General features: G+C 42.2%; 2 long non-coding RNA genes across 2 annotated transcripts; both read right to left on the bottom strand.

Moving 5' to 3' along the window:
• Positions 1-233: 233 nt before the first annotated feature.
• On the bottom strand, positions 234-3,540 carry LOC146183065 (uncharacterized). The gene is made up of 3 exons (XR_014708706.1): positions 2,486-3,540; positions 2,070-2,306; positions 234-710 (listed from the first exon to the last, which is right to left on the bottom strand). It is a non-coding gene; the product is annotated as an uncharacterized LOC146183065 (long non-coding RNA).
• A 5-nt stretch (positions 3,541-3,545) lies between these two features.
• Positions 3,546-24,394, bottom strand: LOC146183064 (uncharacterized). The gene is made up of 4 exons (XR_014708707.1): positions 23,828-24,394; positions 23,369-23,478; positions 16,519-16,647; positions 3,546-4,016 (listed from the first exon to the last, which is right to left on the bottom strand). It is a non-coding gene; the product is annotated as an uncharacterized LOC146183064 (long non-coding RNA).
• Positions 24,395-25,654: the final 1,260 nt, after the last annotated feature.

The raw sequence follows: 25,654 nt of genomic DNA, 5'->3' as shown, positions 1-25,654 counted from the left end.
GTGGTAATTTGGTTTTCAATACCATCGATCTAGGGTGAGACAAGCTTACAGTAAACTTTTTCATTTAGTGATTCTTTGGATTTGTTTGATCCTTGATCGATAACAAATTACCATACCCAAGATCTTGAAGCATCACAGGGTTTCATTGTATAATGTATGTTACTGCAAGTTTCTCGTGACAAAGGCTCCTGCAAAGAATGAGGTTGGATTAATACAGACGGATCATTGCTTGCTGCCGCAAAATCAAGATGTACTCAGATCAAATAGCCTGAACTTGACTTTTTCTGAACCAGTCATTTATTCCATTTGCTTTTGCTGCAAATGCAACTGGAGCTGCAAAATGGTAGCTTTTGTTCGTGCATTAACCAACTTTTGTTTGTTAATTGCTTTTCTTTCTTTCCTTTCGGCACGCATCATCCGCATGCGAAGAAGGTGCTCTTTTTGCCTTTGCTGCTTTTCATCTGAAACAGCTTGCAGCCATGCTTCAAGCTCTTTTTCGAGAGCTGTTCGCCGTCTGTTGGCTTTGCTGGGTGGGGCTGTGTTAGCGCTCTGGATGCTGGAGCCAGTGTTGCGTCGTAACCCCGTGGTCACAGGAATAGGTTGTGGAGAGGAATGCCATGTTGGTACCAGTCCTGGTCCGTCTGTTGGGTCCTCGTTGGTGAGGCATATCTCTGTATCTCCCTCATAGAGGAAGTCTGCTTCATCAGCATCTGGAAAAGAATATCTTGCTATGAGGACTTAATTGTTCTTGCTCCTTGCTGTGGATAGTGCATAATAAAGCATGGTGCCATGAACAGTCTTTCTTTTAGGAATAATTTTATGTGATATAGAACACAAAAACACCACAGTATAATGCCATGACAGAATGATAGCTGTGCAGCAACTTGCACTGGCAGCATTAGTCATTCCCATTTTTTTCAATGCTGTAGCTGCATATGTGTTTCAAAGGCCAGTCACATGCTTATCTTTCATGCAGATAACAGCATTATAAAGGTATTTTAATGCAAATGCACTGTTTACTTCAGCCTAATACACTTTCATTTGTTACCTTTTGGCTAACGAGCACGAGGCCATGCCTGTGAAATTTCTGAAACATGAGTTACATTTTCTTAGAAACTATGTATTAGCAGCTATATGCAACAGCATCCCATTAAAAATCTATGCTGATATGCAGAACGACAAAGATAGAGAACAAGTTGGTGCGGTGTATGGTAGCCTTTATATTTCTGGTTTTAACACTTTAGGAAACTGCCGAGAAATTTGTTCTCAGTCAAATAGTGCAGGGTATTGGGTCTAGTATAGAACACCCACACGTTGTCAGTAGATGCATTGCCATTGCATATGCAAATAATGCCACAGTGTGGTATTGAGAGAGAGAGAGAACAACTTTTATTTAAAATGCCTGCAGAATCGGTTAGGCTGCCTCCAAGCAGGGAGGACAAGCTTTTTGCTTAATTTGATACTCAAGTCAATGTATAAGAAACTGAAAATTTGGAATTGATCCTCATTTACAACTGGATGCAGTCGCTATGTTCCCTGCACAGTCGAAGAATCAAAACCGACTCTTCGCGCGATGCCTGAAATGATTTTATTGCTCTGCAGTGCCTGCTTGGTGTGCGTTACACATGGTATCCTTAAATGAAATTGTGTTTATGCTACCTGAAGTCTTTTCATTCAGAAGCAGTACTATCTGCATCCTTGGAATTTCGCCTGGATGGTTCCTTCAAGAAAAAAGAAAACAACTCCAGTCGGTCTTGAACCTAGGCCAAAAGAGCGAGACCAGCATTGCCAGCAACTGCTATCACTACACTAGCAACTTCTCGCCTCACTCGCACGCTCTGCAACAGTGGTGCAGAATTTACAGAAGGCTAGACGTTATTTATTTATTTTATATATTTGAAAATACTGCAGTCTCGGAAGACCAAGCTGGCGGGATTATACAGAAACAATGAAAGTTTTTATCCTATCCTGGTTTATTATAATTCTTTCATTTTGTCAGCCAGACGTACCCAATGCAGAACATATATGGCTAAGTGCGCATAATACACAATGCACGAGCAAACCTTCACCTTAGCTTCCATTGAATGCAGCGATTGCTGCGGTTTGCATCGGAGCCAACAGCCTTGCCACAGTTGCCGTACATTCGTCCGCGGAGGCTGCTTCGGCTCCGCCGGTACCGCCGGCACCGGCGTGTCGCGCGCGGTCGCTATCAAAAGGATTTTCCATCCTCACAGACATATGCGACGCCACCGTGCCAGCCCTTTCTAACTCCTCCGTCAGCGATGACGGTACCGCTGAGCCACCACCTGAAAAATTAAGAGCAAATTTCATTAACGTCAGGTCAGCTGGATACATTTTTTCTGACAACTGCACTTGACAGCAAACTCTGCGCTCAACGAATGCGTAGCCGTTATGATATACGGACACACTAGAGAGAAGCAAGTTATCTGTGGCGTTATTAGCATGTGATGAGAATGCAGCTTACCTGTACGGCACAACTCCGTTGTGTCCTTGGCCTTCGCTCTACGCCACTTTTCTTTCAGGTTCTCCAAGCATTTCCGGAGCTGCTGGCTGCTGCGAGGCTGCACACCGTGCCGGCTGTTGAAGTGAAGGGCGATCTCCTCCCACCCTTTTTTTTTTCTGGTGCACAGAAACTGTGTCCGTGCGCTTGTTCTCAATTATGTCTTCTTTTTTTGTCGCCACATCGATTAATAGCGCTCGCTCTTCTTCAGTAAAGTTAATCTTTCTCCTTTTTAATGCCATTGCAGAAGAGAAAAAAAAGCAAATACTCGGCGAAATCAGCTGACTTCGAGGAGGAAGAAAAACAAAAGTAGAACAGCAAAAACACGCGCGAAGTCAAAAAGCAAGAACACGAACGGGAAAAAACAGCAGCAACAAAAGAAACACAACAAGTGTGGCCAGACTGAAAATAACGATTGGCTAAAAATGCCAATTGTGCTTCCACATTTTGCGTTAAACTTCCATAAACGCGAGATTCAAAACTTCTTTTATGTTTACAGTTGCTAGAAGTTGTTTATTTATCAAAAAACTTGCAATGTAGCGTGAAAATTTGTTGTACTCTCGTTCCCAGGCCTATTTTCCACCACGATAAGTGGAACTTTCATAAGGGCTTCTTTTGGTACGTAAAGACGGGTTTTCGAAACGCACTTCAGCTTTGCCTAAATCTTATACTTACCGTACACTCATGAAAGTGCCACTTTTGGCATAAGTATAAGGTCCGTTTGTGAATACGGCGGTAAGAACAGGAGTGCTAGAACTCCATTTGGAGGAGTTTTCGCTTGTCCCATATAAGGCTCCTTTTTCCAGAGTAAAAGAACTCCCTCTAGCCATAGAGTAAAGGCACTCCTCCGAAAGGAGTAAAACTACACTGTAGTAGCGTCCTACAACTCCTCCAGGAGGAGTTCAAGGACTCCGCTGATAGGAGTGCCTGTATTCCTTGAAGAAGAGTTAGCCCCCACTTTATTTTACTCCTTCTGATGAATTTTTATGGCCTGTTTTACATATCCTACAATTTTTTAAACCAGTTCCAGCCATATGTTTTGTAGGACTCACTTTGGCCATACCTTCCTCTGCAAAATGGTGCACAGTATTTCCACTACACACTGTTCAATGGTTAATGAACAAATTTTGCTTCACTGTACAAACCTGAATATTTGTTACCAAATGTTTTCCACACTTCTTGCACCATACACACAACAGGCTGTGATGTGAAATCGGTGCTTCAATAAATAGGGACGCAAAAGCATGCTGATGACAGCTTTTATTTTCTCACAATTGCTGTGCATGCCAGCAATGCATTTGGGATGTGCTCTGTGAGGTCTAGGCCCATCAGTGTTTTCGACACCACAGTCTACTTGGCATTAGATGCCCAGAACACTGCTACAAGCCAGGTGATCCTGTGAGCAAAGTTTTAATCAAGTGATCCTGCCGCTCGACCACACCGCAGCTTGCCGAGCCGAGTGAAGCCGTTCAAGATTTTTTCATTTTCCAGGTGCCTGCATATAGAGTAAAAACAATGCAAGGAAGGTCAAAGCAAACTATTATAAGCAACAACATACTCCTAATCTCAAGCGTTTCGTTTTAACCTACAGTTAATGCAACAAAACAAAACTTGGTGTGAAGGCCTGGGGTCGCCACCTAGGTATGCCGGCACATCATGACCAAGTGTAAACTTTTCATTCCAAATCCTTAAACAAAGCTGGTGATCTATAAACCCACATACCTCGTTTATTCTGACTGCCAATTTGCTATACCTCAAGTGGGAAACCACTATGCTAGTCCCTCAGAGGCTAAACACAAGCCTGGCCTGCACTGGACCGTTTGTTACTCGAGAATTGGCTTTGGATGCAGAACACATGCAGCTGTACTGGCGAACCTCCACTCCCTTTGGAGTTTACTGAGGCCGCTTCTGCAGAGTGGCATCCATATACAACTAAAACGAGCACTGCAGAATCTGAATTGGAATAATGCAAAGGCACGGAATCTGCTGTTGGTTGCTTCTGGTTGCTTAATTCACTTATTGTTTACCCATTTTAGTCTTTGGTACTTTCAAATTGCGCACCAATCCTTTCCTATGCCCTTCTTCAGCTAGACTTCCGGTTGTGTGACGTCACATCCTCTAGCTCACATTACCCACTTCTTGTTTATTCATTTTAGTCTGATACTTTCAAATTGCACAATCCCTTCCTATGCCCTTTTTCGGCTCTACTTCCAGTTGCGTGACGTCACACCTTTGACGCTACTCTAATTGACTGCCTTAACTACTTTAGTCTTTGGAACTTTGAAACTGCATGCTAATCCTTTGATATGCCCTTTTTTAGCTCGACTTCAGGTTGTGTGATGTCACATCCTTGAAGTCACCTTAATTGACTGGTTTAATTATTTTAGTATTTGGTACATTCAAATATGGCGCCAAGCCATTAGCCAATGAGACCATTTTTTCCTCTAATTAATTACTTAATTACCTTATTGGCCTAATTTTTGCACACAATACATCACCCTCTATCGATTGACACCACTCATTAACCTCTACGACTTCTCAATTACTCACAACTGCTACGGATACGATTTTGCATAATTTGCCTCTAATTAATTACCTAATTAACTTATTGGCCTAATTATTTCGGACACATTACGTCACCCTCTATCAATTGGACCACTCATTAACCTCTACCACTTCTCAATTACTCACAACTGCTGCAGAGAACTTTTGCATTTTTTGCCTGTAATTAATTACCTAACTAGATTATTGGCCTATTTTTCGGCAGCAACATTATGTCAGCCTCTATCAATTAACACCACTCATTAACCTCTCACGTTTCTTAATTACTCACAACTGCTGCGGACACGATTTTGCGGGTGCGGTCTATGGACAGAAATCTGTGAACATAGCAAAGTAACACTTTCGTGTTAATAACTTGAATGAATCCTTGAGTTTAGTTATATTCAGAATCCAGGTGAAAAAGGCTTTTGTGTCATATCAGGAAGGTCATAAAGGCATGTTCGGTGTGATGACTGCTCCTGAACCAGGCTAGCTTCAGCGATATAGTGAATAAAATCATGAAGCAGATATTGCAGTTTCTTGTTTTTCATGCCTTCCATGACCTACACCGATTTCTGACACAGCCATTGCTATGGCATTGAAATTGAAACGGATGATGGGAGAGACTGTATTATTTAGCAGCCATAAACAAATACTATGTGGTAATCCATATATAGCCATGCACACTGTTACAAAGACAACATACAAAAAAATCAGGGGCACTTTAAACTGTGCCTTAAGTGTATGATGGAGCACATTGAGGCTTCCGTGTTGATTCTCATTCATGTACAGACACTTTACTACGGGCTAAATGAGTAACCCCACAATTTATTCTATTATGTTGTGCATAACATTAACACAGTTGTAAGCCATCACATTATGTTAGACCACATAACAATATAGACCTGCTTTAACCATGCCATCTTAACCTGCCTGAGTCACCTGGGAATGCCTGGTTGACTGGATCCAAAGAGCCTTAGATCCAGACAAAGACATGCTACCCCTAGGTCACTCGGGCACATTTAGATGGCTTGGTTAAAGCCAGAATTCCTATCTGCCAACTTAGCCGTGTCATGTAGACTCCTGACATGCACAACCACTGAGCAGTGTCCAGCCATGTCACCAGCCAACCACCACCTGCTAGAGATATGCTCATGATTTTTGCTCAAAATGCCTATATCAGACTATATCCAGAATAAAGCCATGAATGCTGTGGCATTATTATGGTGTCTATAAATTTTATGTTAATACTGCCACTCAGGCAAGACCATGACAACGTAAATTTTGAAGTGACGCTGCTTTTGTAGTAATGAAATCTATCAAATGACAAATTACATAGGGGAAGCCAGCAGCCAGCAAAACTTGAGAAAGCATAAAGCAACATTTCCAATTTTTATTCATATTTGTCTTGTTTGTACCTACTAGCAGCCAGACATGCCAGGATTATTTTATGCTGGCTGCAGCCCTCCAACTAGCAGACAATGGAGAGGTGATATGGAAGTGAGAAATTTATGCACTATTTTTAAACTGACTACAAGGACAGGGGAGTATCATGCGACATTTCTTTTATCCGAGGGCATCATAGGTGCTCTTAGCTGATCCATGGTGCCCACCTATGGTATCTTTCTTTTTCAGCTGTCGCTGCTTATATATAATATGCATGTGGCACTCTTTCCTACCAGGCAACTGACAACTGCAGATTTCTATTTCATATTGAACTCACTGAACTCGAATTCCCAATATATCTTTCATCTGTCAAGTGCATAGCCTCGGCTTATTTTATGGTATCATTTATTGACCCTCTCGAGTGTGACAGCAGATCATAGCCCTCAGTACATGCTCAGGCATGCGCATTCATGCAAGCATATCGTCAGTGTGTGAAGCACAATCTGAGTGTGTGGTATTTTATTTTTCAATGCAGTGGAAATGAGGACATGCTCTGGTAATAGCTCAGATATATTCTAGATGTACCACATGCATGCACTATCATGTTTCACTTCAGTCATCAAAAAGCAATGTTTCTAAAATGGGAGTCACGATATTAGGAGTCCACAAAACATATGTTAAAAAAATGGAAAGGTCATGCAATAGCTTTGACCCGGCTAGACACAGCTTTAAATGGCTAAAAGGGCACAGGTTTAAAGCTGACTTTAGTTTCTCAAAGCTCAACATAAAAAAGTGCGGAAACAGGGAGCATGAGAGAGAGAGAGCATCAATGGGATTTGTGAATGCAAGCATCGGTGATGCTCGAACTTTGCTTCCATTGCTGGATAGGAATGCAGAGCAGTCTTAGGAATCTGTCTGGGGAAAAGAGGACGCTATGTGGTAGAGCTGACGCGAAAGTGTGCTCTGTTGCATGCCGTCATCCATGCATGACGTCGATAAGAATGTTTTTAATATGCAAGTGCCTCTACCATAAATAAAAGTTAAGCTGCACACCACAGGTTTGAATTCAATATGCAAGTGGGGCTGGTAAAAAAGCAGGCAGTGGTGTGTGCTGTGCCGTCACTGTGGAGAAACCGCTAGCATGACCAATGTGACAGTCCTTGCATGTTGGTGTCCATGCATGATGGCTCACACAGGGAAGATTGGGAATGAATAAAGTGATAGATAGTGCATGCATTGGTCATTTCTCAAAGATTTGAGTGTTTTCCAAAACACGTCCTTTTTCCACTTTGCAGAAAAATGAAATGAAGACGTGAGAACTGAGTGCACTCATGATACTGTTGTACATGTACGAATTAATGTGCCTTCCTGACTAAGCATGGGGAGCTGCAATCTGCGCTAATGCTCGAGAAAGCCCTCAATAGCAAGATATGTAAAATGAACCAAGTATGGACTTGAGAGATGAAACGCATTCTACGAATCAATCGGTTTAATGAGCATAGTATGACGCAAACATTTGCACCTTTAAATGGTGAGAAGAAATATGTTGCCCCACATACACAAAATAAGTAAACAATGGCAATGGAATGACACACATGATGTCCACCACAAGTGACAGAAATAAGCACAATCCTCGAGATTGTACGATATGTCGTGTTCAATGAAGTACCGCACATGCTCACCACTTCCATATCACCTCTGTCGTCTGCTAGCTACCCAAGCGCAGCCCGCACTAAATCGTCCTTGTGAGAGTCTGGCATCCAGCAGCGTATCGTCAAGAAAAAATGAAAGCATTCTGGAGCAACCAAAAGTAGCCCCCCACCCTACACACAGAAAAATAAAAGCTGGCTCCACACTTGTGCGCCCCTTAGGCTAATGAGATAACTTAAGTGCAGTGACAAGGCAGCACGTATGCGAAAACTAACAATAAAAAAGAAAAGTAAGTGTGACAAATGTCTCTCAAACGTAATTTATGTTCATTATTTTACCTGTGTTTGCTGTGTTTTTGGTCATTTATTTTTAATGTGACAGTATTGAAGGCCCCATTTCCCCAAAATCCTACATTGTTGTTGGTAACGTCGTGAGCAAATAGTCATGAGCAGGGTTCTAGCATTTGGTAATAAGCAGGTGACATTTTTGTGGGTCAGGCATTGATTTTAGGTGTTAGTTTGTGTGGCATCATGAGGCCGCTTGAGATGCCGAATTGTCTGGAGCTCCTTACGATTGAAGGGTGAGATGGTAATCAAGCCCTTCCGAGTCGCACTTTTGTACAATATTGATAAAGCAAGTATATACATCTATGTCAGGTTGCCTTCCAGATAATGTGGTAGCTTATCACTGTATGCTAATAAATGTTTGAAATAAATGGATCAGTGAGGAAGCAACTAGCAGCATAACCTTAAAGGCGGACTTTAGGTATCCCTGCAGGTTTTAAAATAAGGTTTAATTTATTTTTCGAGATTTCTTAACACCTGCTTTCCTTCCGGACTTGGTTTCCATTTGTAGCACTGCATCGATTTAAGGTGGTCTCTGTTCCTGCAAGGGTGGAAAAATGAGCCAGTTGGTAGTTCATATTGGGGAAAAAAAACAGCGCACTCTTGAGAAAAGAACAAAGCGCTGTGTTGTCATCTCTTTCTTTGTCGATGTCTTAGGAGTGGGGTTTATTTTGTTCCCAAGCTCTCTGTTCTTACTGAGCTTTTTCATTCCATCCCAGATGCATTACCTACAGCAAAGAAGAAGATGAATTTGTTTTTGCTGTTTTTATTTTTTGTAAACCTAATTCAACAGCTGCCACATGTGTGTGTATTCGATATGTCAGACTAAAGAGAAAATCCTCGGCAGCTTGGTACCAGTGAGTACTTATGGAACTTGTTGGTACTGGTCTCACTACTTTTTTGTAGCTCTGGAGTACAGCCCACCTATACTGGCCTCAGCTATAACAAATTCTTATTGTGAACGAGGGTGGAACTACTGTCAGAATGTGTTTATAGCCTTGAGTTTGAGACAAAAAGAACTACTGAGGTCACCCTGCTTTGTTATAACGAACAACAATGCACCATAAAGTCACCCTACTGTCAAAACACGCATGAAGATCAGAGTACATCCCAACTCCCATTATCATCCTCAAAGAAAGTGTCGAGCATGTAAAAAGCAGTGCAAGAAACTATAAATCAGAACCACTAGTAAAGTTAACCACTGCCCAAGCCCATGCTTACAGGCTACAAGGTCAATCAGTCGGAGCGTCAGTGTGCCGGCTAGACAAAACTTCTGAAGTGTGAGCAAAATCAGGGTAGCAGCAGCTTCACTCATGCTATTCTACACTGGCAGTGATCAGCCACTAACAGGGCTTCGAGAAGTTTGAATACGAGCCACGAAGCATGCTTTGTTAGCCGAACTGGTCACATGACAATGTGTCACCTGCCCAATTGGATCTGCACCTTCTCCATTACTGGAGCGTGCAGATAGCACACAGAGCAAATAATCTGCACCTCTCCTTTTTAAGTAGAGCAGTGCACACTCAATTGAAACTAGACAGCAGCCATGTGCTATGCTAAAGAGCCACTTCCTACCAGGCTTGTTGGTATGTGCAGATCTACTTGTGCAGAAAGGTTGCTTCAAAAGTAGAGCAACGGCAACTGGGTATCAGTTTATTTAAAGGTCGATGTGCAGCTGGAATGCTTTAAACAAAAACTATGCATACAATTGATGTTCTGCATGCACATGTGCTTGGTTAGCCTTTAACTGTTGACGGTTGATGACAAAAACACTGACCCACCTTACCACCAGCTTTCGTGAACACCTCAACTGCTTTATTATTGCATTTCTAAAGCGGCACACTCACAGCTAATGACTGCGTCAGGCGCCTGAATGCTTGGATATCTGACTTTATTCATGTTTAACAGTAAACAAAAAGACAATTTGAAGGTTTCTGTATCTATAGATAGCTCTGTTGCTGACTTTCAGTGGTCAATTTAAAGAATGTGTAAAGGCCAGAACTTTTCCACATGCGTATGTCCATAAAATTTAGTAAGGGTTACATTTTTAATTCAGAACTGATACTGGTGTCTTTCTAATGCACTGTTAATGTGTGGTAAAAACTGCAGATTCAGGTCTTACAAAATTAATGCAGTCATGTGATTTATTTCCCAGCAGATGGCTGCGGTTACACCTCCAGAGCACATATATGGCAATTTTGCAGTGATCTTAACTGGAGGTGTAAGGAAATAGCATCATGAAAAGGCAAGCAATTAGCTGAAAGAGCATAAACAAGGCCACTGTAAAGGCGAATTGCTTTACGTTGCTGGTGGGGACGCAATAAGTATGCTTATTACGGTTGCCTGTGCATAGTGTCACTTTCCCTAGTAGCCTGAAATAACAGACGGATGCATTGCTAGAGGCAGACAACAGATATCTTTCAGCAGGGTGGCAAGAAAGGAGAGGTAGACTGCGGATTATCTTTGCATAATGCAGTCTGGCACTTTGCCGAGAGTAAATAATGCTGAGAAAGGGCAACCCTTTTATGCAATACATTTTCTCAAAAAGCCTAAACGACCTGATCATCCATACCAAGGAAATATAGAGTGCCTTTTACACTCAACTAAGGGCTACATTTATGTATGAGCCACTTCTTGTAAATTTGGAACCTGTTATCTGGAAGGAAATGGAATCTGCATAGTACAGTGGCACCACATACACCCCGAGGTACTGCCCCTGCCTGTTGCCATTATTATCATTGTCTAGCTCTGTGGCATATAAAGAACAATTCAGACACGTCTGTACTTTGCACATGGCAGCAGTCAACCACGTAATGACACCATGAGGTTAGCTTGGAGTGTCACTTTAACCTGTCTGTTTGCGTATTTTCAAATCTTTGCATGTGATGTCCCCAGATGCTGTTGTTGTTCAAAGGTTCAAATATATGGGTATTTGGGGTGCAGAGCCTGTAATTGATTACTACATATACCAGGGAGATGAGGAGCCAGGTTTTAGTACTGCAGACAACAATAGCAAGAAACAAGAATAAGAGCTGGGGCTGCCTTTACCCCATCGGTGACATGCCGATGGGAATCTCAAGAAGACATCGGACCCGCCGCATGCCCGAAGTGTTCCACACCAGCTGCAGAAGTGGATGTTCGCCACCTGCTGTGCACTTGTGCAGGGACCATCAAGGACAGATTCTGCAGGAAGTGGGACTAACTGCAACAAGGAAAGAGGACTTCTCCAAATGGCTCACCGACAACGATAAGAACAAGAGCCTTCTTCGGTTCCTTATGGAAAACAATTTAGATGGGTTTTTATAATATGCGTTATGGCGAGCTTACGTGATAAAAAAAACCCCTAAAAGTATGTGCAACTCGCCAGATATAGCATCATACTGTATTGCACAGCTGATTCCACCAAATATATTTGCAAAAATGACTGATCATTGCTACTTTCATGCAAGATCTACACACTGCCAAAATAATGAAAAAAAAATGTTATATCTAGCAGAGTGTCAAAGTTTTAGGACTGCCACCACTTCTTTTTCTGCACGGTGCTTGCCATACCAAATTCAGTAAGCACCCTGACCCTGTCAAGCTAACGTCTAAGCTCTCTGGAGTGCTTATGCTCTTTTGACCGAGTCATTGGTTGTGGATAAGCCGCTGTAGCAACGCAATAATATAGTAATCGAGATGTTCACAACAGCTGGTGGTAGGTAGGCTGGCATTCTTGTCATCGATCCTGAATAGTGAAAGATATTGCGGCAATGCTACCAAGCACATGTGTATGAGAACATACATCATACATGTAATCTTTGTGTAATGCACTCCACCAGCCCAACAACCTTTAAGAAAGGTGATATCGGATCACTCTTGCTTGAATCACAAATCAACCTTTCGACTCAATTACGTCTGCACAGACTAATATCACACTGCTCTACCTACACAAGAAAGGTACCTACACTCTGCAGTAGTGGAGAAGGCAGAGATCCAACTAACAAGGTGATGCATTGCAATGTGACCAGTTGGACCAACACCGCATACTGCGTGACAAGTATTCAAAATAATTAAAACCCTGTCAGTGGTTCATTTCCTGGCAGTGTAGAGAAGCTGCTGCCACCCTAATTCTGCTCACACATCAGCTCTTACACACATACACACTGACTGGCTGACCTTGTAGCCTGTGGGCATGTGGTCGGACGGCAGTTAACTTCACTAGCAATGCCTACCGCCGTATTGTTTCTGCATACTAGACACTTTCTGTGAGAGCGATAATGGAAGGTAGGATATGCTCTGATGTTCATGCATGTTTTCACAGCGGGATGACTTTACGGTGCACTGTTGTTCAATATAACAAAGTAGGGCAACCTCGGTCGTTCTTTTTATCTAAAACACAGGGCTATAGACATAATATATATATATATATATATATATATATATATATATATATATATATATATATATATATATATATATATATATATATATATATATATATAATACCACAACATTAAGTGATAAGGCATAAGCAAAGAGGCATGTCCTTCATTACTGTAGGTCATGCATCTGAGGTGAAATGAAAAAGCTCAGTAAGAACAGAGCTTGAGAAAAAATAACAGCGCATTTTTGAGCCATGAACAAAAAAATGACAACACAGCACTTTGTCGAGTGTGCCATCATTTTTTCCTTTCCCAATATCAACCAGCAACTAGCCTGTTCTTCCACCCTTGCGAGAAATGAGACCACCTTGAATCCACACGATTATAAATGAAAATAAAATCCGGAAGGAAAACAGGTGCTAAAAACAGCCCTCGGATAAATAAATTAAAATTAAGACTTGGAGGGACACCTAAAGTCTGCCTTTAAGGATATAATGTGGTAGTGTGACTGTCTCCAATCTGCATTTCTATAAGGTGACCCTGATTTTCGTACCTGCATACTGCTATTCGCTTCGTCACTGATCCATTTATCTCAAACATTCATTAGCACACAGTGATAAGCTACCACATTATCTCAAAGCCAACCTGACATAGATATATATATATATACCTGCTTTAGCAACATTGTACAAAAGTGCGACTCGGAAGGGCTTGATTGCCATCTCACCCTTCAATCGTAAGGAGCTCCAGACAATTCGGTATCTCAAGCGGCCTCATGATGCCACACAAACTAACACCTAACATCAATGCCTGACCCACAAAAATGTCACCTGCTTATCACCAAATGCTAGAACCCTGCTCATGACTATTTGCTCACGACGTTGCCAACAACAATGCAGGATTTCGGGGAAATGGGGCCTTCAATACTGTCACATTAAAAATAAATGACCAAAAACACAGCAAACACAGGTAAAATAATGAACATAAATTACGTTTAGGAGACATTTGTCACGCTTATTCTTTTTTATCGTTAGTTTCCGCATACACGCCCCCTTGTCACTGGGCTTAAGTTATTAGCCTGAGGGGCGCCCGAGCGTGGAGCCACCTCTTACATTTTTCTGTGTGTATGGGGGAGGGTTCATTTTTTCTCTGATGATATGCCGCTGGATGCCACACTCTCACAAGAACGATTTAGTGTGGGCTGCGCTTGGGCAGCTAGCAGACGACAGAGGTTATATGGAAGTGGATTAGCCTGTGCGGTACTTCAGTGAACACGACATTTCGTACAATGTCAAGGATAGTGCTTATTTCTGCCAGTCATGGTGGGCATCTTGTGTGTCTTTCCATTGCCATTGCTTACTTATTTTGTGTATGTGGGGCAACATATCTCTTCTCACTATTTAAAGGTGCAGATGTTTGCGTCATACTATGCTCATTAAACCGATTGATTTGTAGAATGCGTTTCATCTCTCAAGTCCGTACTCATTTTACTTGACTTGCTGTTTGAGGACCCTCTCGAGCATTGCCGTGGGTTGCAGCTCCCAGTACGTACTCGAGAAGACACATTAATAAGTGCATGTACCGTCTTTGCCAAAAGTAACCAGGCTGCATGTTTTGCTTCTTGCTTGTATTCTGAAGCTAACATGGATCCCCTGAGGATCATAACTTTTTGGTAAGTGAAGACAGGAGCTCTCATTTATTTTGCACCGATTTACAGTATCAGAAGTTTTATGAATTTTCTGCTAACCGACAGAGAAGCGGAACACGCAGGCTGGTTACTTGTGGCAAAGACAGTACATCAGTATCATGAGTGCATTAATTTTTCACGTCTTCATTTCATTTTTCTGCACCGTGAAAAAAAAAGTGTTTTCGAAAACACTCAGAAATATTTGAGAAATGCCAAATGCATGCACTATCTATCATCTTATTTTTTCCCAATCTTCCCCGTGTGAGCCATCATGCATGGAAAACAACATGCCAGGCCGTACTGCCACGATGGTCATGCTAGCGGTTGTTCCCCACAGTGAAGACGCAGCACACACCATTGGCTGCTTTTGTACCAGCCCCAATTGCATAATGAATTCAAATCAGAGGTGTGTACTAAAGTTTTATTAAAGTACAGGCGCTTTCATATTAAAAACATTCTTATTACTGTGGACAGGAGACTATGCACGGTGGAGCGTCGTCTGAAATGCAGGCTGCAATATCAAAGGACATATTTTTTTTTTTTCTTTGCAGGGGGGGGGGGGGGAGGGAGTTGATCGACTCAGTGGCTAACCCTCATACGAAAGTGCTTGATGAAGATGCTACTGCACGAAAGCAATATAGAATAAGGCATGTTTTCTTCAGCATAAGGTACAGTCACAGTCAGTGGGCTGCACAGTTCCTTCCGCTTATCGACGCATAAATTTTCGCATTACGCCGGCGACAATGCCAGCACGACCAACAGTCATCTATCACCGTAGTGTGAGGTTTTCGGCCCCGCGATGCCGACGGAACTGATCAACAGAAGGTCGTCAAGAGGTACCGCTTTGTTCAAAAGTTTTGTCTGCTCCTTTAATGTTGCCAGGTATGTTCTCGCCTCAAGGTAATGCTTGCTTACTCTTATTTTTTGGACCGAAAAAGCAACGGCAATACCTCAGCAATCAGGAACATAATGCTAACCCCTCCCCACTTTCGTGGCATGGGTACACGGCGGAAAGAAGCGGACAAGTACCTTTGTATATGCGTGAGCGATTGTTGCTAAAACAAGCTAAATCTCATAGCGTAAGAATAATATGCTTCTGATTGTATGCTGAATTATACAGCATGAGCCCGTCAATTTCAGCCCCCTCAACAATCTCTGGACGAAGCCCAAAACAAGTCTGAGGATCACTAAAGTCGTATATTATAGTAAAGGCTTTTCAAAGAAAAGAGAATATGCGAATAAATTAGTTTTGCTGAAAAAAAAAATCTGTGACCACCATCCAAGCATGCATGCAAATGTGCAGCCTACATAGCCTACATAGCCTACACCGCGAATAGCAGACGACATGGGAATGATATCTCATGACATCGGCGGCCAATGGTTGCCAGACCAAAAAGCCAATTTCGATAATAATAAAAATTAATTTTAAACCTATGTGCTGCATCGAATGAGCTCAAATTTTGAGGATTTATAATTTAACGTGTGAGGAGTGAAATGCAATAACTTGTTTATGCTCAGTTGTTAGCTGTCATGACCGCCTTAATGAATCAAGTGAAACGTGATAGTGCATGCATGCGTTACACCTTAAAATATTTCTGAGCAATTACCAAAGTGTGTCCTTTCCTCTGCGCTAGAAAAGTAAATACCGAACACTCGGACCATGTGTCGCATGCTGACAATATACTTGCGTGAATGCGCATGCCTGAGTGCACAGGGAATTGAGGTCTGCTCTGCCGCTCGAGGTCCTCAAACAATGCTATAAAATAAGTTCATGCTAGAACTTGACAGATTTGCAAATCCAAACTCACTACGCTCGATATGGAATGAACATCTGATCTTGTAAATTATGTGATGCGAGACAATGTCACACACATACAAAATATGTATGCAGCGACAGTTAAAGATGTAATAGATGTGCACTGCGGATCAGCCTGCACATTATTAAAGACACTCCAAAAACAAAAGAAAATTTCACCCGAAGCTCTGCGGTCCTAGTCAATAAAAACAGCCGCAGACATTCCTCACCTCCCCATCACCTCTCCGTTGTTTGCTAGTTGGAAGTAAGCAGCCAACATAAAATCATCCTGGCAAGTCGAGTAGCCAGCAGGTAGCCAGGAACTGTCCACCTGGAGAAAGACTAACTCCAGAGCAACCCTAGTAAACAAATGGCTGGGCTGTACTCAGGCGAGCTGCGGACAGTGGATAATCTAAGAGGCCCACTGATATACACAAGGACAGTCAAGGAAAGAATACATAACATCAACAAATATAAAGCTAAGTCAACTAGTGTATTACAAAAAAAAAGCATTGAAGAACTGTGATTGAGTCCCCTCGAGTACAATTACATGTTTGGGAACAGAACAGACACAGTGACTTATAAACAAGAATTACTGATTCTCATGTGCTGCCAAGCAGAAGCACACCTGCTGGAAGGGCACAAAATCATCCAGTTCACTAATTATTGCCATTACTTAACAACACAAGACAATGACAGCAAAATTATTAAACCAAGCATTGGCTAGAATGAAGTGCTGGAAGGAAGCATGTGACACTCAATCAGTGTCACATGCTGCATGGCAGCAAAGCAATAAATCAGTTGTCAAAATAAGGTAGTGATCCATTTTATGCAATTACCTACACAGATCATTCTCTCAAGATTAAATAAGGAGTGCAACAATTAACACACACATAGCATGGAAGGTAATAGTAGACCTGTAGAAACTGCACTTAGCCACAAAATGATTGGTCAAGAGGTTGTACATGGGTTGAATAGCATGCCCACATCTGCTACACTGTTCTTTAAGGATGTTACTCCACATTAGCACACTTCAGGTGAACAGGCAGCATGAGTAGGCGAACAGCCTTGCTCATATTTTATGTTCTGAAGACTGTCCTATACAGCAAACAATTGAAGAAATGCAATTTAAACACTGGCCAAACACCCATTTATGGATCCTTCATTTCTCACTTTCTGATGTGAATGCTTTTTCAATCTGTAAAATGGACAGTTATCAACACGCATTGCTTAGAGTTTCAGCATGGCTATGGACCTATAAGGCTGCCGCGATACCTCAAGCGACAACATTCTGAATAAGAGGGACGTCACTGGACAGCGCACTACAAAAAAGCAACTGGAGTAGCTGAGGCTTCAGAGGGCATAATCATACATACTTACCGGGAAGAAGACCAAATCAGAGATGCTTCCCGCTATCTCACCAAAAAGCAACCAAAGATAATTTACAACTTGTTGCCTCTGTTAGGGACAGTCTGTTCATAACAGGGGGTGAGATAAGGGCTGCCCTGAGCCTTAATGTGTCAGATAAATTTATTAGGTAAAGGCATGACAAAGCAGGATTCAGATAGGATGGCTACACAAAAGCCCTAATTTTAAGGCAGTACTGGGTGGGCCTGTACTGGGTGGGCCTAGAGACAAAAAGAGTGCTGCCTAGTTGCTAAAAAGTAAATTATACTTTTGTCTTTTGGCCTGTGGCTTGCTTTCTTTATACCATGTTTGTTTTGCTGCCAAGGCTCTGTAACTTTCATTAAATACTGCTTTTTTAAGGTATGATCCCCTTTATGTCAATTGCTTCAGGCCAAGCACTCAAAAATCCTTAAACATGTGAACGGGGGGGGGGGGGGGCGGGAGGTTACCACAAAGACAGCCTCTCACCTCTTCCCTGCATTGATGGTCAGCTGAGCTCCCAAGCTTATTTTGTAATCATTGCCACCAGCTCCTTTCTCACCAGCAAGAAGGACCTTGCAAGGATAGAAAAAGTTGTCGGGCTTGTGGTGTTGATTCATGATTGACAGTGCTTAATTAACCACACGGACAGAGTAAATACATAAAATAGGAACACAGGCTCTCGACTTCAACCTTATGCTGGAACCACCGATACTCTGCTTATTACACATAAAGACACCGACTAGTGGTGATTTTCGACACTTGTGACAAATAAAAACAAAAAGAAGTACCTCAAGAGCAAACCCGAACAAGGGGAGAACAAAATAGGCAAATCATTTTTAAGCCGCCAACACGTGGAACAGCGGACTAATAACAGCAAAAAAAAATGCAATTGTAACAGAAAATGCGTAAACAGAGGTAAAGCTAACAATTAACACAGCAAAACGCATGAGATGAAGTACACATAAACTGAAAGAAAAGGTATTTGACAAGATAGATAGCTAAACCAAAGCAAATAAAGGAAACACTCAAGAGCAACAAAGGTGAAGTCAACAATTACATTGCGAAAGGATGAAGATGAGGTGCATAAAACGAAACAAGAAAGATAAAATGTCAAGAAATGAATTCAACAAATGTAATAAAGCTAAAACCAGGCTAGATTAGAGAAGTCCATAAAGAAAGGCAATCTTTTTTTCCAAGAGTGAAATGGAGGGGGCGCTAACACAATCATCCTTGAGCCTCAAAATCTTGGCAGCTTCAACTATTTCATGTGTCAGCTTGTACCGATGTGTTTTTAACAATTTTTTTTTGAAGATTGGGTGGCATGGCTTCTTTGAGTCAGTTCCTGCAGTGGACGGGCAGATTCCTGGGGGATATACCTGATAAGTCATTTTAATGCTCCATTAGCCTTTATCGGCCAGTTTGGTCCATGTTTAGCTTATGAGAAGTGAAAGGCTTAGAGTGAGCACCTTCCGCACATGCTGCTAAGGGTTTTCTGTGCTTCTTAGTGCAGCCTCTTTTTTATTTATCTTTTTGCTTTTCTTTTTCACTAATGGTTCACCAAAGCTGCAATAGTTGCTCGGGGGCAGAAAACAATGTCAACTCCTGCTTTCTTTTCACTCGTCATAAGGTCGTGGGAAATTTGGTGCATGTAAGGAATCCCTGCAACATTATCGCGTTGCCTATGTGCTTCAGCCAGTGGTTCAGCTTTTTGCACTTGGTGTTTTTCAGCACTTTTTCTGCGACAGTGGAGAGGACTTGTAATGGGTACCGTGATTGCGTGAGCCTGCATACCTTTTTCAAGAAGCTTTCTTGCAATTTGTGCTCGCATGACTTGTTCAAGGCATTGACAAGGGCAGACTGGATGATATTTCTTCTAACCAGCTTTGAACGAGCGGAGTCATATGATAGGAAGTGCTTGTTGCCCCTTGGTTCAAATGCCCAGCTCACGTGACTGGTTGTAAAGATGCTTAGTTCCAGGAAGCACATGGAATCATTGTCTGGCATTTCTTGGTTTAATTCTAGGAGAGCCAGGATACTCTTAAAGACACTCAAAACTTCAGGTACTTCATGAAAAAAGGTTTCTACGTCACAGTCTAAAATAGCTAAGAAGTCGTCTCCAAAGTGGATAATTTTTTGAACTCGTGAGTTTTCAAAGTGATTCCTGAGACCACTGTCATGCATAACTAAGAACAGATCACTGAGCAAGGGAGTAAGCAATACATGATATGATGCAGATCCCGTGCTTTTGGATAAAGTGTGAATCATTCCATTCTGCAAATGTTTGTTTTAGATACACAGAAAGCAATTCTAAGAGACTATCTACAGAGACACCACACTCACTCTGGGAGGATATGGTTTCATGTTTGTCAATAGCTTTGCGAACGCATTCCATGAGGTCATCTTGAGGTATAGAATAAAACAAGCCTTTTACATTTATAGAAAAGGCATGGTAGGCTGTTTCTTTTCCCGTTCAAAAACCTAATGACTACATCTGTATTCTTTACCTGAAAAAAATCATCGATAAAAAGCAATTTCAGGTTGCCTTGCAAATACAGGCAAATACATCTTTCTGCCAGATATACCTCTCGTGCCCTCTGTGCGTTATTGTTTCGGAAGATACCTGGCAGAAAGACGTCGCTATGTATTTGCAAGGCAACCAGAAATTGCTTTCTATCGATGGTTCCTTTCTGGTAAAGAATGCGGATGAAGTCATTAGGTCTTTGAACTGGAATAGAAAGAAAGCCTACCGTGTTTTTTTCTAAAGATGTTAAAATTATTTTGTTCTATACATCAAGATGACCTTATGAAATGTGTTCGTGAAGCTATTGACAAACCTGGAGCTGTAGCCTTCCAGAATGAGTGTGGTGTCTCTGTAGATGGTTTCTTGGTTATGCTTTCTGTGTACCTAAAATCAGCATTTGTAGAATGGAATGGTTTACACTTTATCCAAAGTCACATGATCTGCATTGGATCATGTATTGCCCCGTTCTGAGTAATCTGTTCTTAGCTATGCATGACAGAAGTCTCAGGAACCGCTTCAAACACTAACAAGTTAAAAATATTTTCTGCTTTGTGGATGATTTCTTAGTTCTTTTCGACTCTGACAAGGAAGCCTTTTTTTCATGAAGTACCTGAAATTTTTAGTGTCCTTAAGAGTGCCCTGGCTCCACTTAAATTAATCCACAAAATGCCGGACAATGATTCCATGCACATCCTGGAACTAAGAATCTTCTTTACACCCAGTTATGTGTGCCGGACATTTGGACCAAGGTGAAACAATCCCTTCCTAACATGCAACTCCGCTCGTTCAAAGCTGGTTAGAAGAAATATCATCCAGTCTGCCATTGTCAACGCCTTGAACAAGTCATGCGAGCACAAATTGCAAGAAAGCTTCTTGAAAAAGGTATGCAGGCTCACGCAATCAGGGTACCCGTTACAAGTCCTCTCCACTGTCGCAGAAAAAGTGCTGAAAAACACCAAGTGTAAAAAAACAACCACTGGCTGAAGTGCACAGGCCACGCAAAATGGTTGCAGTGATTCGTTGCATGCACCAAATTTCCCACAACCTTACGACGAGTGAAAAGAAAGCAGAAGTTGACGTTCTTTTCTGCCCCCGAGCAACTATTGCAGCTTTCATAGATCGTTAATGAAAAAGAAAAGATGCCGCACCAAGAAGCACAGAAAACCCTTAGCAGCTGGTGCGGGAGACGCTCACTCTAAACCTTTCACTTGCCGTAAGGTATACATGCACAAACAGGCCGATGCATCAATGAAAGGCTAATGGAGCATTAAAATGACTTATCAGGTATATCCCCCAGGAATCTGCCCGTCCACTGCTGGAACTGACTCAAAGAAGCCATGCCACCCAATCGTTGAAAAAAAAAACTGTAAAAAACACATCGGTAAAGCTGACACATGAAATAGTTGAAGCTGCCAAGATTTTGAGGCTCAAGGATGATTGTGTTAGCACCCCCTCCATTTCACTCTTGGAAAAAGAGATTGCCTTTCTTTATGCACTTCTCTAATCTAGCCTGGTTTTAGTTTTATTACATTTGTCCAATTCATTTCTCGACATTTTATCTTTCTTGTTTGGTTGTATGCACCTCATCTTTATCCTTTTGCTATGTTAATTGTTGACTTCACCCTTGCTGCTCATGCGCATTTCGTTCATTTGCTTTGGTTTAGCTATTTAGTACTGCTTGTGTTCTGCATTTCGCAATGTCAATTGTTGGCTTCATTTTTGTTGTTCATGATGCTTTTTTTTCCAGTTTTAGTGCACTTCATCTTATGCGTTTTGCTGTGCTAATTGTTAGCTTTACCTCTGCTACCCATTTTCTGCTCCCCTTCCACATTTGCATTTTTTTTGTTCTTATTAGTCCACTTTCCATGTGTTGGCGGCTCAAAAGATAACTTGCCTATTTCGTTCTCTCCTCTTTCGGGTTTTCCCTTTCGGTACTTCTTTTGGTTTTTATTTGTCACGTTAGTTTTTGTTGCCACAAGCGTCAAAAATCGCCACTTGTCTGTGCCTTTGTGGGTATATAAGCAGAGTATTAGCGGTTACAGAATAAAATTGAAGTTCAGCACCTGTGTTCATCATTTATGTGTTCTGTACTCTGACCGTGTGGTTAAGCGCTGACAATCATGGATTACAAGAATGGGCATTTTCTGCCGCAGCATTCTTTCCCTATCCTCACGGCGCACATTGTGAAAGTGCACCTTGAAAAGCTTTGTAGCCCATTACACTAGCTTGGCTTCCTAAGGTCGCTGATATGAAAGCCACTGAAAACATTTCATGCATTAAAAGCCAATTTGCAATAAATGGTCCTGCACATTGCAAATTCTGATGAGTTATGGACATTCCAAATTCTGATGAGTTATGGAAGGCCATCAAACGGGCGTGGAAAGAGCTGAAGCCGATGCAACACTGTCGTACCAGTGCTCTAGACTCCTTGCCATGCCAAGTCTGCTGTCATAGAGCTCGGCAATGACTTCCTCAGCTACTCAACTTCCTGTGTGTACTCCAACATTGGTCCCCACCCTCATTTTCTTTTGTGTGTGTGTGTGTTTCAGCAAGCACGCAGCAGGTCACTGAAATGTTTCCCGATTTTTTTTTTGTGATGTAGGACATTTTGCAATATTTTGCACAGCAACAAAGAATATTCTTTATGACCCCGACAATTAATTCGTGAGCCATTCTTATCAGCTTCTCTTTCTTATGAGCATGACCTAAATAGCAACTTTACTTTTTTGAGGTTTCAAAGTGGCTTTATAACAGCATCTCCATGCTGCAGCTATAAAAAGTATGCGTACTGTTTATAAGTGACTTTTCTGCAGAAGAAAAAAGTATGCCAGGAAGTGAAAAATGAACAATTCATTTTCTTCTGATTAACTCATGATTACTTCCTTGATTCGCTGCTACACATGGCGCTAATCTTCAGAACATAAAGTGCAAGCAAACACATTCGCATACTCAAGCTGCTTGCCCATCTGAAGTGCTCTAATATGCAATGACTTCCTTAGAGAGAACAGCCTAGCAGACCATGGCAACAGCTGACCGCACTTTGTGGGCATGTGCTTAGCCTAAGGCCGCGGTTCCTCCACTTATACAGCATAGGTAGGCAAATAAAGCATTTATCACCATTAATCATGGTAGTGCCTTTTGAGAATCATGTGACGGAAGAACACACTTACGAGGTTATTGCTGTTCACGGGACGCCTCTAGCAACCAAGCAAGCATCCACCCTTAGCAAGCAGCTGTCTTCCAGGAGAACATTTTCAAAAACGTCTACGTCAGTGTACACCTGGAAGTGCAAGGAACGAAACTGTAATGCCTCACTCAACCGGACGTAAACGTGACTGCCGATGCATATTTGTGATGATAAAAAATGGAAGTTATTAAAGTATGTATGGACAAGAACACATACTTCTGTGTCTACGGAAGAAAATTAGCGGTTACAGCACTGCCAAAACAAATAGCGCATACGCGCCTCCCATGTTCGAACAAGCGACAACGCCACTGCTCCCAGTACAAGAAAATAGCGCTTGGTAAAACTGAGGCTTCAAAATATGTGCTAATGAACAGAAGTCTACACGCTTTTGCGCGTATTTTAAACTTGCAGTTGCGAAAAAAAAAAAAGAAGCGAACCTTACCTGAATGACTCCATTATCGACCGAAGACCGTTGATGCCGTTGGCGAGCGAGCATTGAAAGCAACTTGCAGGTCATATCCTGTGTGCGCGCTGCAAATGGTGAACACTGTGAACACTGCGAAGGCTTGAGGCTTGCGATGCATTTCATAATGATATAACAGGGTAGTTTAAGAGGTCAAGCCGCCGGTAATAAATGATTGCTAAGCGAAATACGATATAACTGACAGGCCGCAAGAACAAACAACGCACAGCTGACGCAGCCCTTGAACTGAACAAGAAGAGCAACAGTTGCGCAACGCAAAAAAAAGAAAAGGGAGCGTGAGTTTGATAACTATCGAGTATTTGTAAGTGCATAAATTATTTTCCAATAATAAAGTTAATTTGTGAAGTTAGATGGTTGTAGGTTATTCATTTCCTCAGGTAACTTTTGTTTGAGCAGTTGAGTTTCGTAGGTCAAAACAGGAGCAGACGACACGCCTGGAAGCCTTTACCCTTGATAGCTGATTACTACTATTTAATGCGGTATCACGCAGAGAGGAGGAAAAAATGAAAAAGAAGCCTGCTTCAATGTCCAATACGGACACCTGTGCTGCCCGAGCAACAATCGAAACATGTGTGGTACGGAAAGTTATAATTTCTTTATCGTAGGAGTAAAACAACCTTTAATGCTATCTAAATCTGCAGGAGCAGAATGTTCACTTTACTCATTTTTTCTTGGAAGATTGAAAGGCCATTTCATTCTTCTTCGCATATGGCAGGAGTAGAGTGAGATCTGCAGGAGTAATTAGGCTGTTTGACTCTTGAAATAAGAGTTCCAGTTCTTAGAGTGTAGTACTAGTACGGGGCGGCGGTTAGCTTAGCTGCTCGTGCGCGTCCGTTTGCTCTGTCACTCTGCCTCATTCCAGCACCATTGTTATGAAAACTCAATCGGTATCATGAGTGACAGTTCGATTTATCGGTAACGTGTGCGCGATGAGGACAGAGACTTGTACGAAACAAAACTTTGGTACCGACCCGTGTGCAGTCGATATGCGCAACTGCACGGTAAGCGTCGGCCTGTGCCCTCGCATAAATATGTGCGACATTCATGAATTCCTTGCCCTACGGACGAGCTTCGTCACAAGAAACCAATCGCAAGCCTAGTGGCCACTCGAAGAACGCAACTACGTTACAAGCGGCTGGGTTAAGAGCCGCGGTTGAAGCAGACGAGGCTTGCTCTTTGTGCAATAGAGGCTTTACAAAAGTTAGCGCCATCTAGTGAAACAAACAGAAACTGTGCGCGGCGGCCGTGCTTTGTTCAGTCCGCCCGCACTTGCACCTTGGCCCGCGCCTCCCATCGAGTACGCTCTCAACGTGCGCCTTCGTAGAACCCGTGCATGCACTGAAAGGTGCATTGGAATGTTCACAAGCGATTGTTTCATTTTTTAACATCACAGCAGTCGCTGTTAGCTCCAAGCTCTATTCGGAATGATTCCATCATGTTGTTGCGTGCCCTTCTGCAGCCAGCGCACCGTCATAGACGCGCACAGAATCAAGGTATACGCGTGTATGCGACCGTTCGTTTACAGTCCTAATCGGCTTTACAAGGGTCACTTGCATCATGTAAAGCATTACTGCACGTCCCTCTGACTGGGAGCTAGCTCACAGAATGTGCTATCACCTAAAACAGCAAGGTTGTTTTGCGCGCTATGGAGCCTTGTGAACTTGAAGGATAAGCTTATGCTGCGATGGAGGACACGGGAGAAGGAGCAATGCATGTATAACGAACGCTATTATGCAAGTATACGTTCTTTGAAACATTTTGTACGTAGGTGGCATTTACCATTGT

This window comes from Amblyomma maculatum, chromosome 7 (genome assembly GCF_055883805.1).
Source record: "Amblyomma maculatum isolate TAMU_Amacu chromosome 7, ASM5588380v1, whole genome shotgun sequence".
In the NCBI taxonomy this organism is placed as follows: Eukaryota; Metazoa; Arthropoda; class Arachnida; order Ixodida; family Ixodidae; genus Amblyomma; species Amblyomma maculatum.
This window is presented reverse-complemented; position numbering and strand designations above follow the sequence as displayed.